At 38.9% G+C, this 18,758-nt stretch overlaps 1 pseudogene; it reads right to left on the bottom strand.

Moving 5' to 3' along the window:
• Positions 1-231: 231 nt before the first annotated feature.
• On the bottom strand, positions 232-702 carry LOC114505296 (annotated as a pseudogene).
• Positions 703-18,758: the final 18,056 nt, after the last annotated feature.

Raw genomic sequence — 18,758 nt, 5'->3', positions numbered from 1 at the left:
ACTCTCTCTTCCTTTCTCTCTAAAGTCAATAAGCATGTCCTTGGGTAAGGATAAAAAAATTATAGGAATACCAGTATTTTTGCATTCTGAAGCTTTGCTGAACTTATTTACTAATAATATTGTGTGTGTATTTCATAGGAATTTTTTTAACTAAAAAAGAAATTTGTTTATGGAGAGTAAGAGAATGCAAGCAATATAAAAATCAAAAGCTTATCTGGCTTTAATTGGTTTTTCTTTCATCAAATGGGAGTGGGATTGTATTTGTACATTTTCTAAAGGTCCAAGTCTGCTCATGAAATCCCTAAGCAGGGGGAAGCTGTGGGGCAGAGACTCCTTAAGCAACCCATTAGGAGAACTCTTTATCAGGGAAGGAGTAGCTGCTCAGCTGCCTACTTTTTTCCCTTCTGCTTCATGTGTACTACAAAATAGTCATTGCATGTGATGGTGAGCCCAGCAATTAGTGAGAAGCAGCTCTGGAAGCCCACTCAGCCATCTTGGCATTGATCCAGGTCTTTCATTATTTTGTCTACAGCCAGAGGGTCTTTTTGATTTTCCAAAAATCCAGGGAACTCCTTTTCCATAAGTACTCTCAGGTCCTCCTTTGTTAAATAGCCTTTATCCCCAGTGAATCTGTGAAATGTGAACATCATGGTTTCCATGGCATGTTCCATTTGAGACAGCATTTTGGTGAGGTCTTGGCCAGAGACATGGTATGCTCGAGTTAGGCTGGCTGGGATGTTCAGCCAGTCTATTTCATAAGATTTTCTATATACAAGATCATGTCATCTGCAAATAAAAACAGTTATACTGATTTTTTATAATTTGGATAATTTTTATTTATTTTTATTTTTTGACATAATTTCCCTTGCTTACACTTCCTAGAATTGGTGAGAATAGACATCCTTGTTTTGTTCCTGATCTTAGGAAAAGAGCTTTTGGTCTTTTACTACTAGGTATGATATTAGCTGTAGATTTTTCATATATATCCTTTATTAGGTTGAGAAATTTCCCTCTATCCGTGGTTTGTTTCATGTTTTTATCATGAGTGTGGAGTTTTTGTGAAATACTATTTCTGCATCTATTGAAATAATCATGTGGCTTTTTCCTTTATTCTATTAACATAATGTATAACATTTATTGGTTTTCATATGTTGAACTAACATTGAACTCCTGAGATAGGCCCCATTGGGTAATGGTAGATGATCCTTTTTAAATGCTGCCATTAGCTAGTATTTTATTGATATTTTTTGCATTGATATTCATTAAGAGATATTGGTCTATAGTTTTCTTTTGTTGTAATGCCTTATTATCAAGGCAATACTGCTCTCATAGAATGAGTTGGGAAGTATTCTCTAGTCTTCTACTTTTTGGAAGAGTTTACAAAGGACTGGTGTTATTTGTTTTAACATTTAGTAGAATTCACCAGTGAAGTTATCTGGATCTAAGCTTTTCTTTGTGGGTAGTTTTATTGTTGGTGTTATTAATTATCAACTTCTTCCTAAGTCTGTTTCACCAGATTGTATCTTTCTAGAAATTTGTCCATTTTGTCTGGGCTATCTTATTTGTTGGCATTAAGTTGTCCATAGTATTTCTGCACAATCCTTTCTACATCTATAAGGTCAGTAATGATGTTCCCTCTTTCATTCAGAAGTAATTTGAATCCTCTTTGTTTATTTCTTGTTCAGTCTAGTCAAAGGTTTGTCAATTTTGTTGATCTTTTCAAAGAACCAACTTTTGGTTTTATTGCTTTTCTCTATAGTTTTTCTACTCTCTGTTTCATTTATTTCCATTCTAACCTTTATTATTGCCTTCCTTCTCCTTGCTTCAGATTTCATTTGCTCTTTTTTTTTTTTCCCAGCCAGACACTGCCAATTTTCATGCTGTTTTTTTCTGGCAAAGTCACGTCTCTCTCAGAACTTCAGTTCTTGGTTTGTAAAATGCTAGGGCCTGCCTCACAGTACTGTTGGCAAGATGAAATGAGATAATGCATATAAAGTGCTTAGTACTGAGCCTGGCACAGAGTCAGAGCTTAACAAATTGTAGCTTCTGTGACTTTTGGTGTCAAGTCCTGTACTTGGTACTTTATGTAATACTGGTCACATGTTCCATGATGTCTTGCAAGAGTAGAATTAGCTATAAGACTTTTTTAAATCTTCTACTCATGACCAACCCAAATGCATGTGAAATCTAGAAAATGGTGTAAACCATGTCTCCATGGTTGCCACCTAACAGTCCTTTAGTCCATAGAGTCTACCCCAGATGGGTACCTGAAAGACTATCATCCCTGGGTCCCCCTCCTTCTTTCCTCTGTCACTTCTTGCCCCCACTGTATCCTGGCCCTATTCTGCAACTACTTCTTGTGAGCAAGGATGGCAAGATCCTTTGGCTCCTTGTGGCTAAGGCCAGCAAGGAAAGGCTGTTGGAGAGGAAAGAGGAACCTCCCATTCTTCAGACAAAGTACCTTCCAGACCAATAAGCCTCTCTATTGTTCCTACCCTTTTCCACTCCTGAAAAAGGTGAATGCATTATTGTGATACATGGCCCATCATCACCTGAGATAAAGATGGGGAGGAATAGCCCTGCCTGGTGTAGCTCAGTGGATTGAGCACCAGCCTGTGAACCAAAGAGTCACTCGTTCAATTCCTAGTCAAGGCACATGCCTGGGTTTGGGCTGGGTCCCTGGTGGGGGGCACATGGGAGGCAACCACACATTGATGTTTCTCTCCCTCTCTTCGTCCCTTCTCCTCTCTCTAAAAATAAATAAATAAAATCCTTTTTAAAAAGGATGGGGAGGTACAGTTAGGTGACTTGTGATGCAAAAGACCCCGTCCCTTCTCACCAGATGGAAGGATGGTAAAGAACAAGCATCCTAGGGAAGCCCTTTGCACCCTTTCAAAGAAGAGTACTGCCACCTCCTTCGGTGAGTTAGGAGGGCCTGCAGGATAGCAGGGGTCTCAGCACACCAGGAAACAGTTAGTCACATGAGCTAGCTCTTCCCTGAGCATCCTCAGCTAACTCCAAAATAGTCATTATGTTGGATTTCCCAACATGCTTGGGGGTGGGGCAGGAGACACTGTCCCTGGATCCTCCAGTTGGACTTTAAAGAACCCTAACTGCATTTCTGTCACTGGAATATCTTCCAGTTCCAAAGGTTCAAACTCTGAGGTGTAAACAATGCTTTGTTGGAGGAGGTCTGCTAATTCTTGGTGCTTTGGAAAGAGTGCCGCTTTAAAGATTGAGGTAGTCATGAGATTCCCCTCAAAATATGTCATGCACACTTCATTATCTGTCCCCATGTTCTCCTTTCTTCACATGCTTTGAGAACAGACAGCTAATCTGATATCATCATCATTATGTCTTTGAGTTGGGAGTATCCCCTATCCTAATTACTTCCCTGATGAGTAGAGGTTGTTATGATGCATTATGTCAGTGATTCTCAAAGTGTGGTCCGCAGGCCAGCAGCATCAGCAGTCACCTGGGAACTTGCTGCAAATGCACATTCTTGGCCTCACCCCAGACCTACTCAATCAGAAATTCTGGAGTGGGCCTCAGCCATCTGTGTTTTAACAATTCCTCCAGGCGATGCTGATGCTGCTTGAGTTTTGAAAATCATTGCATTATGGGCCCAGCTTCTGTTTCCTCTTCCAGCTGCACTTTGTAAAGTGGCAAGCATTCTAAGCAGTTCACTACCAGATACAGTATTTCTGTCCAACAGTACAGTAGCATTCACATGTTGTAGCAAAACCTGATCTCTGAACAGTCATTTGGGTGCCTTACACAGGTGTCAAAGTGTTTTTCCTTTGTGTCAGGGGTACTGTGTTGCCACCATCACCTGCCAATCAACAGATGGGGATGTACTCCTCAGCTTGTCTGCAAACTGGACCCTTATCTACCCATCTGGACCCTAGCCACTGATCCTAAATAGATGCCAATGGTCAGATAGAGCTTCCTTTCACATATCAGGAAGGTAGGTGGGAGACCAGGAGCATCCCCCTCATTATGTGCATGGACTCAAAAGCTCACTTATCCATTCATTCTACCTGCTTCTGTTATGGTGGGACCACCACTATATTTATTAAAGTTCTTTAAATTTCCATTCAGGGGTTTGTTGGATAATGACAGGAGTACTTCTCACTTTTTGATTCCTGCCAATTGAAACAGTTTCCATAACAACCAACTCTCACACTGTCACTTAGGCGGGACGCATCTGAGCAAAAATGCCTCTCAGCACACCTGTGCCATCACGGATGCTCTCTGATTCCAGGTAAGCCTCACTGGGCACAATACCAATGTGTTGCCCAGGTGATGATGATCTTATCCTAGGGAAAAATTAATTAACTATGGATTTGGTGGCTGATTTACTTCATCATAGGTTATTTGCGTGGGCAATGATTTTACTGAATACTTGACATGTTATCGTATTTTGCCTGAACTTCTGTGGTTATTTTGGGCCAAAGAAAGTTAATTAACTCTGTATCTATTCCCTCCCCAAATTGTTCAGTATTACACATGGCCCATGTACCACAGGATCATACTTGAGGTCATTCCACCCACTTGTACAATGTGTTCAAGGGCATTGATTGTGGCATTCGTTAGGGACACTCTGTGCCTCTACTGAAACATAAAACCCATGCTTTTGAGAGCAGCTCCAACAGAAAGGCTTATTCTTATACCTTCTCTATAGCCTGAGGTTCCAAATTAGACCACTGAAATGTCTCACTTCTCCATCAGGGATAGTGGAGCTGATTTAAATAGACAGCATTCATAACTGCTCTAGACACAGCTTACAGGAGTAGCTTAGGCTTGGAGTCATGCCCTTCCTGTTCAAAGAGAGAGCCCCTTTTCTATTACTGATTACTTGTGGGCTTTATAGGGAAAGAGTCCGTGCATCTCTATTACTTACCCAATTGATATTGAATAATGCTAAGGCAGCCACCGAGCAGCATCCAATTTAGCACTGTCACAGACACATGTTAAATAGTCAATACCTAAACTTAGAAGGGTAAGGATTTATCCATGATATTTCACTCACTTCCAGATAAAAACTCAGGTTTTTCTTGTGGCTTGAGTTGTAAACTTAGTTCATCCATTTTCAAACCTCCTTGTTTTCTAATAAATGTCTTTATGATTGTGACCTTATTTCTGAATACAGTTTTGACTGCTTCCCACAGATCTTGATGCTTTCATTACCACTGACTTCCAAATAATTTGCAATTTTCATTTTTATTTTCTCCTTAACCCATGAATTATTTAGAATGATTTAAAAACATCCTAATGTATAAATGTATTTTATTATTAATCTTTTTATTTTATGGCATTGTAGTCAGTAAATATGGTCTGTAGAAGATGACTTTTCCAAAAATTTATCAAGACAGTCAAATTCTATAAACATTCTACATGCTTCTGAAAAAGAACGTGTATTTTTTTTTTAACTTCTGGGTGCAAAGTTTTATTTCTATACACATTCCTTCATACACACTGTTTACATCCTCAAGCTTATTAACGTAGCCAGCACCTCTTTATTCTTAATTCTTTTTTATCTAGTGATCTTTTCATTTCTGTGAGTGGTATATTAAAGTCTCCTGCTTTAATTATGGGATTGTCAACTTCTCTTTGTAATTTTTGTTTTATATATTTTAAAACTATGTGTCTAGGTACAATTTATTATTTTCTGCCTCTATTATATCTTCCTGGTGAATGGCTCTTTTAATCAATATGAAATTTCCCTCTTTGTCCCCTTCAATGCTCTTTTCATCTGCTAATAACAATGCTTACGTCCTTTCTGTTAGTTATTTGCCTGGCATAGCATTTTCTACCCCTTTATATTGTCAACCCTCCTGTGTCATTTTATTTGAGCTGTTATTTATTTTTTTTCAGTATCCATGGTAGAGCCTCTGTGATTTAACAGGTGAATGTAATCTCTTCAAATGTATTTTTACTACTGATTATGTTTGGACTTAAATCTGCCTTATTTTGTGTTTTGTATTTACCTTTATTTCTCTTTTTTTCTGGACTGATGAATGATTTTCCTTTTTCACTATTTTCTCTATTGGTTTGAACTTAAAACTTGAAAAGAAGGAAGGAGACTCGGAGAAGTGAAGTGTTTAGTTCAAAGTCCCATACTTAAGTGTGACAGTTTAGTGGTGTGGTGACTTTAAATGACTTTGCCAGGATTAAAGCCCAGTTCTAATTGACTTCAGTCAACTGTCTCAGATCCTTTCTGGAATGAGGCAGGGTATAAATAAATAAAATCAAAATTTGCCCTCTTTCTAATTCAGATAATAACCACTATCCTTTATTGAGAGCTGACTATGTGCCAGGCACTATTCAAAGGGCTCCCCATTTTGTACATCTCATTGTCATCAGTTTGAACAGGGAAGAAGCACAGTGTATCTGTGTGTTATGCTGGGCAAGACTGCCCCCTGCCCAGTATTGGAGGCATCCACCTCTTCTACATGGATATAGCAGCCGAGGTGAACACTCACTTTCCCAAATGCAGGAGGTAGTCCACCAATCTCGGCCTGTTGAATCATTCATTTTCCCATTTAACCAACAATCATTGAGCACCTACTATGTACTATGCATTAGTTTCTGCCCTCTTGGAGCTTATAATCTAGTGAGGAAGGCAGATAATAAACAAGAAAACAAAAAAAAAAGAAAATTAAGTTTTCAGATAGAAATAAGTTCTCTAAAAAAATGGAGTAGAGTACTTTGAGCAACCAGAACAGGGCAGCTACTTTAGATAAGATAGTCAGATAAAGCTATCTATAGGCAGAGGTCTGTCCATATCTACACAGGGCTATAGTTCATCCATATGTCTCACTGTCTATAGTAAGAGGTATTCAGAGAAGGCTTCTCTGAAGAGAGAATAATGAAAAAGAGCAAGCCATGTGGCCATGGGAGTAAGCATTCCAGGCAGAGGAAACAGGACTTGAGGTAGACTTTGATGTGTTTAAGGTGAAGTAAAAAGGCCAGTGTGGTTGAGGGAAAGTGGATGAGCCGAGGACCTAGTGGGAGATAAACTCAGAAAGGTGGTTAGTGACAAGGTTAAGCATGGCCTCATTGGCCATGGTTATGAGTTGATTTTGCTCTAGTTATGATAGGAAGCAATAGGGGGGCTTTGTTTTTGCTGCTGCTTTTTGTTGTTATTTTATTTTATTTTATTTTACCTTCAATCATAAACATTTTCAAACATAAAACAAATGAGGGGGAATCATATAATGAACCTCCATGTACCTATCACCCAGCTTCACAAATTAACATATGACTAGCCTGGCTGGTTTGGCTCAGCCGGTTGAAAGGTCATCCTGTAACTGAACGGTTGTGGGTTCGATTCCTGGTCAGGGCACACACCTAGATTGTGGGTTCGACCCCTGGTCCAGGTGTATGCGATCCCCAGTACAAGCACAGAAGGCAACCAATCAATGCTTCTCTCTCACATAGATGTTTCTTTCTCTCCCTTACTCTCTCTCACTAAAAGCAATAAAAAGAATGTCCTCAGGTGAAGACTTAAAAATAAAGGATTAACACATGATGAGTCTCATTCCCTCTGTACCCTCCAGTCCTCCCATACACACTGAATTTTTAAATATAATCCAGATATCATATCCTTTCATCCATACACTCTTTATATATAGCTCCAAATATGAGAACTCTTAATTTTTTAACATAACCACAAACATTGGAGGAATTTATACATGTGAGTGGTGTGGTCTGATTTGTATTTAAAAGATCACTGTGGCTACTTATGGAGAAGAGATTATAGGCGCCCAAGGGTGGCAGTGAGGAGATTGGTTAGGCTATGGCAGTGGCCCAGGACACAGATGGTGATGGTTGGGACCAGGAGCAGCACTGGAGATGGAGACAAATCAGGATACTGTAGATAGAAGCCCATAAAGCTAAGAAACCTTGTAATTACAAGATTCTAAGGGAGTTCCTACTCCAAGACCACAGTCACCTTTGTCAGCATTATCCAAATACTTTGAAGAGGATGGTCTCAGTGTTCTGAACTCTGGGGTGGCTGAGGGTGGCTCCTATGCAGGTCACCCAAACCACCTGCACTGAGGGATACATAAGCACACTGCCCAAATATATCTCAACTTCATAGTTTTGAAGTACATGCAGGATACTGGTCACGACATAGTAGAACACTCCTAGTACTGCTAGTATAGCCAAACCATGATACTTGACCTGGTCATCCAGGGTCCTACTTACTTGTGAGGCTGCTGAAAACCTGCTGAAATTACTGCTCCTGAAACCCTAAGCCAGGATGAAGCACCCCCTCTACCCCTGGATCACCACTTGCCAAACCAGCCCATAGCACTTTAGCCACAGAAAGTCCTAGCTATGGTCAGAGGGAAAGGACAAGTACAAGTTGGAAAAGTGGAATTGACTGCAAGATTTTTCTTGGGTGTTAGACAAGGCCATAAGATGGCATGGGAGACAGGAGGAGGATGTGAAACAAATCACAAGTTGGACGCTAAGAAATCCAATAACAGGTTGGGAAGCAGAGAAGACACTGCATCAATGAAAATGTTTCAGGGCATAGGCTTATGATCATTCAGGAGTGTCAGAAGCCAGCTCCAGCTACGTGGTTTTAGGTTTGGGTGAAGGTGGGGTTGGTTGATACTAGGAATCCCATAAGACAGGATAAAACAATGGCAGATATTCCTCCACTTGTCTTCCCCTTTCGGGGTTACAGATGAAGGTGCATATCTCTTGAGACCTTCAGCTTCCTGAATATGAAGACCCCTCTGAACTTAGCCAGGAGAAAAGATGTGAACAGTTGTGGGGTCAGTGTTGTGCAGTCACGACTTCTAGGTCTTGATTGTCCTAGATGACTGTTAGCTTACTATTTGAAGGGTGGGTAAAGCCTCCCCTATTTTCCCAAGAGATTTCTGTCAATAACAGTTCAGAACATGCATGCCTCTGGACTTGGACATAGAGGATCCCCATTTCCTATAGACCTGGGCCTTGGAAAAGAGGAAATGATCCTGTCCCTCCCATTCCCAGGAAGAGGAAGCTTCCTGAGCTTATGTTCCAAGAATATTTCCCCAGAAGCCACATAGTTGACTAGCACTTCAGCTACTGGCAGAGTAGGCTGGACAGCTGCCTAAAAGGCCCACACTAAGTGCTGACAACAGTAGATCAAGGTGAAAGCCACTGCCCTACAATGTGGAAGATGGGGAATGAGTGACCACAAAAATCAGCAACTTATCCTGAGCCTACTTGTGGCCTCTGGACAAGTTCACATGTAACAGGCCTCTTAGCAGAGTTCATGATGGTGATGGCAGGGATGATGATGTGTTGCTCACCATTTATTGAGCACTTATCATGTGCCAGACACTACCCTAGGTGCTTTATATCCATTCTCTCACTTAATCATTATTATCCCCATTTTACAACCAAGGAAACCAAAACTCAGAAGACTTAAGTAATTTGAAGGTTTAAGTAATAGTGGCTGAGCCCAAATTCAAATGCATGTAATCTGACCCTAGAGCCTAAACACTTAACTTCTTTGCTATGTTGCCCATAGAAGGTGTCCATTCATAATATAACCAGTTTGGGGCAGGGAATTGGTAAAGTCTGGACTAGATATCTGTAGATAAAACTGCATGACATTCTGTAATATACTATGCCCCACACTGGCAAGCAAGCTCTAAATATGAAAATGGGGCAGTTATGAAGGTAGAATGGAGTTAGAGCAGGCCCACGAATCCAAATCTCCCATAGTACAGATTTGATGAGGCTTCTCCCAACACACATGCTTGGATGTACTTAGTAGATGATATGTTCACCCAAATACAGGAACTCTTTTTAACTGTGCGAAGGGCCCAAATAACAGCCTTAGCCATGCTATAAAATAGTTGTGGCATCTGGTTCATATTCTAGCCATATACACTGGGTACTCATTTCATGAGATATCTCACTTCCCAACACCTCAGACTGACAGTTCATTGCATAGGAGCCCTGTCATAACCTTCTGCAAGTGTTCACCAAGTGAGTGGCATCATTCTAGAGAGAGCTTAGGCAAGATTGTAGGATTGCAAGGCAAAGACGCCAATTGGCCCCACCTTGGCTCTAAGTGGCAGGTCACTTCAGTTAGGGATTCGTATACCCCCTCTTCAAAGCTTCCAGGAACCCAGCATAACCACCATGCAGGGGAAGCTTTCTTGATGATGCTCATGGAAAAACCCATTTTGTCCTCTCTTGTCAGGCTAGAAATCCTTTAGCTTTATCCCAAACTGTAAAACAGTATATAGCTACATCACAAATCTAGGAGGGACATCACCCATATGACTATTCTCATGGAGGTTAGTGTGGCTGCAGATAAGAATAGCCATTCTAAGTGATTGGTAGTCTTCACTTCTCATTCCACCCTGAAGTTTCCTGAAGATTCTCAAACTAACTTGGTCAGAAGTACACAATCCACCTTCTACTATTAACCCCAGAATATTATCACATGCTCTTTCACTGACTTTGGCAGGCACTTGGGCCAATTTATTTGCCTCTGAAGTATCTGAGATACTGACCAAAGACACAGCCTTCCAGAGCAATAGAACATCTCAGCATAGGACAAGAGATAGAAGAATTATGTCTGCACTGAGATTCTGACACATTGATGTGCCAGGGCCAATATTTCAATAAGACAGCATGTTAATCATAAATGCTGTTTACCAGTTATTTCTGGCTTTCCTCTTTCAGGTACATAGAAGAATTGTACTTCTCCAACCCCTTTGAGGTAAGGCATGGGCATGTGAGTTACTTTGGCCAATGAAATATCGTAGAATTGACATAGGTCCATTTCTGGGTAGAAATTTTTAAAAACATGTTATTTCTAAATAAATAAACTGCCAGCCTGCAAATCAAAGGGTCCCAGTCTAGGGCACATGCCTGGATTTCAGGCCAGGTCCCCAATAGGGAGCATGCAAAAGGCAACCACACATTGATGCTTCCTTCCCTCTCTTTCCCCCTCCCTTTCCCTCTCTCAAAACTAAATAAATAAAATCTTAAAAAAAACCCTTGAACATCCAACTGACACTTCCCTTCAGACTTAAAACTTACAAAGATTATTTTTTTCTCTCTGAAGAGGTTGAAAACATATTTGAAAAGAAGGCGGTTGTGATGATATCATTTCAGGGAATATGTAATTAAATTGACAATCAATTGTGACCATGATCCAAAATGTATCAAGCACCCACATTATCCTGTATGTTACATAAATACACACCCACTACATCATGCATATCTTTTCTTTCTATTGACAAGAGCTCTGCATGTGTGTTTCTGTAGGCAAATACAAAAAAAGTAGATGCAATCAATACTATTTCTCAAACTATGCACATAGAAAAAAATGGTATTTAAATGCTCTCTACCAAAGGCTACTGTATTTTGAGAAAATGACCATTAATCTCACAATTCACCCAAATCTGTCATCTAGATTAGTAGCCTCCAAAGAGGGTTGAATGAACAAGAGAATATTGACATAACATTTAGTGGAAAGCAGGAAAAATAGTAGTATTTGTAATCATTTTTACCAAAAGTGAGAAATTAAGGTTTGCCAATATTCAACATATGGACCTGAACTTAACTTTTTTATTCCTTATATCAGGTGGTCACACATTATTGCATAGATTATGTAAGCTGAAAAAAACTTTAGTTTCATGCAGATAAGCACTTAGACCCTCACCAATTCACTTTTTAAAAATCTGCTGTACCAACTTTTAAAATTGAGATATAATTTGCATATATTATGTTAGTTTCAGGCATACAACATGATGAGTTGATATTTGTATATATTGTGAAATGATCACCACAATAAATCCAATAGCTATCATCATACATAGAAAAAGGTTTTTTCTCATAATGAGAATTTTTAAGATTTACTCTTAGCAACTTGTAAATGTGCAATACATCAATATTAATAATAGTCACTATGCTGTATATTACATCTCCATGATTCATTTATTTTATAACTGGAAATTTGTAACTTTTAACTCTCTTCACCTATTTTGCCCACTCCCCAACCCTACCTCTGGCAACCACCAATCTGTTCTTTTTATTTATGAGCTTGATATACAGTGTCCAGCAGAAGTAACATCATTGAGAGTAGTTGGCAGGGTACATGAATGTATCACATGAGATGAATAGCAATTTGAACATTTTACCTAAAATGTCATATGGTGTGCTTGAGTGTGATATTTTATGCTACAGAACTACATGCTTATGATTTTGTAATAAAATATTTTTATGTAGTAAAAAGGGGTGTTATTTGTGCCAGACCCTGTATATATATAAATTCCTCATATAAGTGAGGTAATATGGTATTTGTCTTTCTCTGGTTTATTTCACTTAGCATAATACCCTCAAGATCCATCCATGTTATCACAAATGGCAAGATTTCATTCTTTTATACAGCTGAATAGTATTCCATTATATATATTATATGTAACCTATACTATTATATATTAATATGTAAAAATGTTCTTTATCCATTCATCTATCAGTGGACATTTAGGTTGCTTTCACTTATTGACTATTATAAATAATGCTACAAAAAACATGAGGGTGCATGTATCTTCTTTTGTACATTTTATTCGCATTTATTTTTTGCTTTTAGCATGCTCACAGAAAATTAGAAGCCCTTAAGCAGGAATTTAATGGCAATGTTTGTAAGCAAAGTTATATTCCATCTCTAAGTTAACATATAACTTTTTAAGATAGTGTTTTCACCCCTTTACATAAAAACCTAGAAGTGGAATTGCAGGATCACATGGTAGTTCTATTTTTTAATATTCTGAGGAACTGTCATTTTATTTTGTATAATGTCAGCACCAATTCATATTCCTAGCAATAGAAAACAAGGATTCTCTTTTTTCCAGATCCTCATAAACACTCGTTATCTCTTGTCTTTTTGATATAACCATTATAACAGATGTGAGGTGGTATCTCATTGTGGCTTTGATTTCCATTTTGTTAATGATAAATAATAACATCTGTAAAAGAAGACATTTGTATGTCTTCTTTGGAAAAAAAATGACTCTTCAGATTTTCTGCCCTTTTTTTATTTGGATGGTTTAGGGATTTTTTTTTTTTTTTTTTTTTTTTTTTGCTGTTAAGTTGTATGAGGTTTTAAAAAAATATTTTTAAATATAAGCCCCTTATCAGATATATGATTTGCAAATATTTCCTTTCATTCAGTAAGTTGCTTTTCCATTTTGTTAATCATTTCCCTTTCTGTGTAGAAGTTTTTTAGTTTGATATGGTACCACTTGTTTATTTTTGTTTTTGTCGCCCTTGCTTTTGGTGACAGATTTGTAAAAATCATCACCAGAAGCTATGTCAAGGAGCTTTCCAACTATGTTTACTCCTGGGAGTTTTATTTATGTTTTCAGGTCTTACATTCAAGTATTTAATCCATTTTGAGTTATTTTTTGTGTATATTGTAAAATAGTTTTTTTCAGTTTTATTCTTTTGCATGTTGCTGCCCAGTTTTTCCAACACCACTTATTGAAAAAAACTATTATTTCTGTATTGGCTATTTTTGGCTCTTCTGTCATACATTTACTGACCATATATGCATGAATTTATTTGTAGGCTTTCTGTTTTGTTCCACTAATCTATGTGTCTATTTTTAATGCCAATACCATACTGCTTTAATTACTATAGCTTTGTGATAAAGTTTAAAATCAGGGATTGTGCTACCTCCAACTTTGTTCTTCTTTCTCAAGATAGCTTTTTCTATTCAGGGTCTTTTGTGGTTCCATATAAATGTTAGGACTGTTTATTCTATTTTGTAAAAAAAAAAAAAAAACCTTTGAAATTTTAATGGGGTTAATGGGGATTACATTGAATCCGTATATTGCTTTAGGTAGTGTGGACATTATAACAAGATTAATTCCTCCAACCCATCAGCATGGAATAGCTTTTCCTTTAGTTATATCTTCTTCAATTTCTTTCATTAATGTCCTATGGCCTTCCGTATACCTACAGCTATCAGTTTATTGCTTCTTTGGTTAAATATATTCCTGAGTTCTTTATTTAAAGTTTATCTTCTCACCTCTGAATTAATACTTCTAACTTCAAATAAGATATATTAACTGAAATTTAGGTAACAAGAATAAGACCTAATAATTTATTATGTTAATAACCCTTTGAGATAATGCTGATTGTAGTAAACATATTAACAAAGCCTAGTTAAGGGGCATTTTATTCTTTTTGATGAATTGTAAATGGGATTGTTTTCTTAATTTTTCTGATAGTTTATAGTTAGTGTATAGAAATACAACAGATTTCTGTATATTGATTTTGTATCCTGCAACTTTATTGAATTTATTTATTAGTTTTAACAGTTTTTTGGTGGAGTCTTTAGGACAGTCTATATATAGTATCACATCATCTGCAAATAATGACAGTTTTACTTGTTCTTTTCCAATTTGAATGTCCTTTTCTTCTTGCCTTATTGCTTGGATAGGACTTACAATAAAAGTGGCAAGAGTGGGCATCCTTATCTTGTTACCAATGTCAAAGAGAAAGCTTTAAACTTTTCACAATTGAGTAATAATGTTGCTTGTGGACTTATCATATATGGCCTTTATTATGCTGAGGTACAGTCTCTCTCTACCCACTGTGTTGATACATTTTATCATAAATGGCCATTGAATTTTTTCAGATGCTTTTTATACATCAATTGAGATGATCACAAGGTTTTTATCCTTCATTTTGTTTATGTGATGTATCACATTGATTGATTTGTGGATGTTGAACTATCCCTGCATGCCTATAATAAATCTCACTTTTTCATGGTATATGATCCTTTTAACATATTGTTGAATTTGGCTTGCTAATATTTTCTTGAGGATTTTTGCATCTATGTTCATCAGTGACATTAGCATGTAATTTTCTTTTCTTGTGGTGCCATGGTATGGGTCTCTTTGGATTCACCATATTTAGAACTCTATCGATTTCCTGGATCTGGATGTCTGTTTCTTTCCCCAGGTAAGGGAAGTTTTCAGGCATTAGTTCTTCAAATAAATTTTACCCCCACACACACACTTTTTCTGAGAGTCCTATAATGTGAATGTTAGTCCACTTAATGTTATACTATAAGTCCCTTTAGCTATCTTCACTTTTTTAAAAAATCTTTTTATTCGTTTGTTTGTTTGTTTGTTTTTACTACTCTGATTGGGTGAGTTTTGATGTCCTGTCTTTGAGCTCACTGATTATTTCTTCTGCTTCATCTAGTCTGCAGTTGAACCCCTGTAGTATATATTTTTAGCTTACCTACTGTAGTCTTTAGTTCCATGACTTCTGTTTGGAGCTTCCTTATATTTTCTACCTTTTTGTTTAAGTTGTCACTGTGTTCAGTCATTCTCCTCCCAAGTTCATTGAGCATCCTTATGACTATTACTTTGAACTCTTAATCAGATAAATTACTTATTTCTATTACATTAAGTCTTCTTCTGAGTTTTATTTTGTTCTTTTATTTGGAACATATTCCTATGTTTCTTCATTTTGCTTGACTTTCTGTGTTGATTTCCATGCATTAGATGAAACAACTACCTCTCCCAGTCTTGGTCTTGTATAGGAGATGAAGCTTTTATTCAAACCTCCCCTAGTTCTTGGTTGTCTCTCAAACATTCATGATTGTCCAAGCAGCTTATTTTATTTTTAACAGCTACCAGTAGTTGAGGGTGTGCCAAGACCAGAAGTGTCCCAAAGGTGAGAATTTCAGACAGATTCTAGATTCAGGCTCATTGGAAGTCAGACCCTCAGGTAACAGCTTTTAAAGAATGCAAATATATGCAGTTCGATAGGACTGCAAGAATAAAGCCTGCTGGCCCCCAGAGCCACACAGTTTGGAGCTGTTCCCTGGGAAGCAGCCACAAAAGCTTGAGCTCCAGATGAGAGTACAAGATCCTTTCTGAAGGATACTGGTGTGGCAGAGGGAGAGCACAAAGATAGCACCCACAAGCCTATGTTCCTTGAGATCATGTTGATAGCCTCTAGAGATATACCAAACTGGAAGTTTGCTCCTAAGGCCAAAGTTCCAGAACTAGTAAGTAAGCCTCTTTCACAGAAAGGCTGATGTTGTGTTTAAGTTTGCTATCTGTACAGTGTCCCGAGGGTTGTGGCCTGCCAACAAATGTCTCTCTAACTATTATAGTACTGTAGGACCCAGGACTGCAAGACTCCTGGCCACCAGAGACAGGTGATCAAGAGGTGTCCCCTGGGTGGCATCTCTAAAAACCAGGGCACCAAACGTAAAAACTGGGGCATGAGACATATATAAGTGTTCCCCTTCTAGAGAAGCTGGCACTCTGGAGTGTAGCGGTAGGAGAGCAGAAAAATAGTGCTTGCCCTCCATGTCTCAAGAAAAGATTACAATTAGCCTTGGGTGGGTGTTTAATTAGTAGCCTGCCCCTCTGGCTGCAGCTGTGATGATAAATTAATAGGCCTCCATCCAGAAAGACTGATCTCCTGGGCCTGTTTCTTCTTGGTGTGCCCTTGAGGTGGTGGCTGTTTAAGAACTCTTTCTTTATTGGTTACAGTCCTGTAGGAGCTGAAGGCATAAGCCCCGCTGGTCTCCAAAGCCAGGTGATATAGAGGCTTCCCCTGGGAGAAACCTCAAAAGTCAGGATGCCAGAGAAGGGTATAAGCTCCTTCCTGTAAGATACTGGTGAGCTGGTAGAAGGCCGAAGGAGAGCACAACAATTGCACTCACTGACCTCCATCCCTAAGAGACCCTCCATAGAGCCCTCAGGCCAAAGCTCCTGCCCAAGAAAATACGGCTCTTTCTCAGATAGATTGGGAGTGTATTTCAGTCTTCTATCTGGACAGTGCCCTGGGTGTAGTCATATGCCTCAGGAATTGAAGGATACTGAGAAGGATCCTTTTGTATGCAGTTGAAGGATACCCCAACTCCTCACTGACACCTCAGATCTTTGGGTAAAGGAAAAGAATAGGAAAATATGATTTTGGTAGAATTACCTAGTCTCAACATGGTGACTGTAAGTAACCTCTGCCTGTTTTGATTAACCTCAACTTTTGGAGCCAGCACAGGGTTAATCATAAAGCTGGACCTAGGAAATATTTGTGAATATAGGAAGATGCTGAGTGGAAAATAACCTTCCAGTTAACTTTGAGGGCCTTGTGCCTTCAAATCAGCTTGAATAACCTATGGAGCATATGGTGGTCCTTAACACTCTAACCCTCATATTCTCCATTTCAACATTGCCCAATTTTCTTCTATTCTGACTTTGTCTCCCATTTCCAATCTTGCTTACTCTATGGGCTTGACTTCCCTGATGTTTTGCTTTTTGTTTTGCTTGTTTGTTTGTCTTGGGTTTTTTCTTTTTGCATTTACTCCTTTGCTTTTGCCACTCCTGGGCACCAAAAAATAACAGCAGCCATAACCATATCTTTCATTATTGAGCACCTGTATGTGCTAGGCATTATTTTAATCATCACCCAATTTAATTCTCACAATAACACTGAGAGTAAGTACAGGTATCCTCCACTTTCCAAAAGTTTGCATTACGGACCTTTGCTTTTATGGCGGGGGGGGGAAGCTTTCACTAACTGAAAGGAATCCCAAGAGGATTTTTGCTTTTATGAATAAAGGTATTACCATACTAATGTATGTCTTCCATAAAAGAAATGTGAGTTAATACAAACTTTTGACAAGCAGGAAATACTCTTTGCTTTGCACCATTTCAGCTTACTAAACATTTCACAGGAATACTCTACTTTCGAATGGTGGGGGAAAGCTGTATTGTTTGAGTTTCCATTTTATGGATGATAAAAAATGAGGCTCAGAGAGATCAAGTCAGCTAGTAAATGACAGTTTCAGGATTCCAACCAACTATATCCCATGTTTACCTAACACATACGGCATGTTTTACTACCTTCATAATCACCTAGCTCTGGCCTCTGGAACTTAAACTATGACAGCTACCCAACCAATGCCTGGCTTGCCAAAGGGACCCATCTCAGCCCTCACTAAAGCATCACAGACCACAGAAACTTTGGACAGTTTGAATAATTAACACTGCCTTTTGCAACAACTTCTAGATTGCTTTCCTCAGCCCTCCTGAACCAAGGGGCAATAGAAAAGCTGGATCATGTTCCCATTTACTCTCCATACCTCACCCTCAAAAAGCCCCCGACCTGGGAAAGCCCAGGCCATCTCCGGCAGCCACACCTCTGAGGCAACCCAATTATATACCTGAAAAGCCAAAGATCCTTTTTCCATGCTTGGGCTTCTCAGCCAGCTCCCCAAGCTGTCCAGGAAGTATTCAGGGAAATTTGGGCTCAGTGATATTGCACAGGCTCACACCCCATCTCTGTTTTTCGAGGCCGTTTCTTTGATTTACAGCCTGAGATGGCCTTCACAGTAGTGACAAGAGAAGCATCCTATCACAAGAGACCCTGTACTGGTGTAGAGTACTTTCACTTTGGTGCTTGTTTTTCTAGGAAGCTGACTGCAGCCAAGATAAATGCCATAGGATGGGACCAAGAACTGCTCACCAACACAGCTGCTTCAGTTGCCTACAAGCCTTACCTCAAGAGGGCTCTGGACAATCCCTGATCACAGGATCATCAACCCACATCAGTACAGTTAGTCCCCTTCCTTGGATAATGTCTGTCACAGATCACCACCTGGTAGTGAGTTCCTCCTTCCTGAGATACTGTGGCCCCAAAGACACAGCAGGAGCTATGTGCCAAGATAAAGGATCATTACTAGGCAGATGCATACA

This window comes from Phyllostomus discolor, chromosome X (assembly GCF_004126475.2).
Source record: "Phyllostomus discolor isolate MPI-MPIP mPhyDis1 chromosome X, mPhyDis1.pri.v3, whole genome shotgun sequence".
Lineage (NCBI taxonomy): Eukaryota > Metazoa > Chordata > Mammalia > Chiroptera > Phyllostomidae > Phyllostomus > Phyllostomus discolor.
This window is presented reverse-complemented; position numbering and strand designations above follow the sequence as displayed.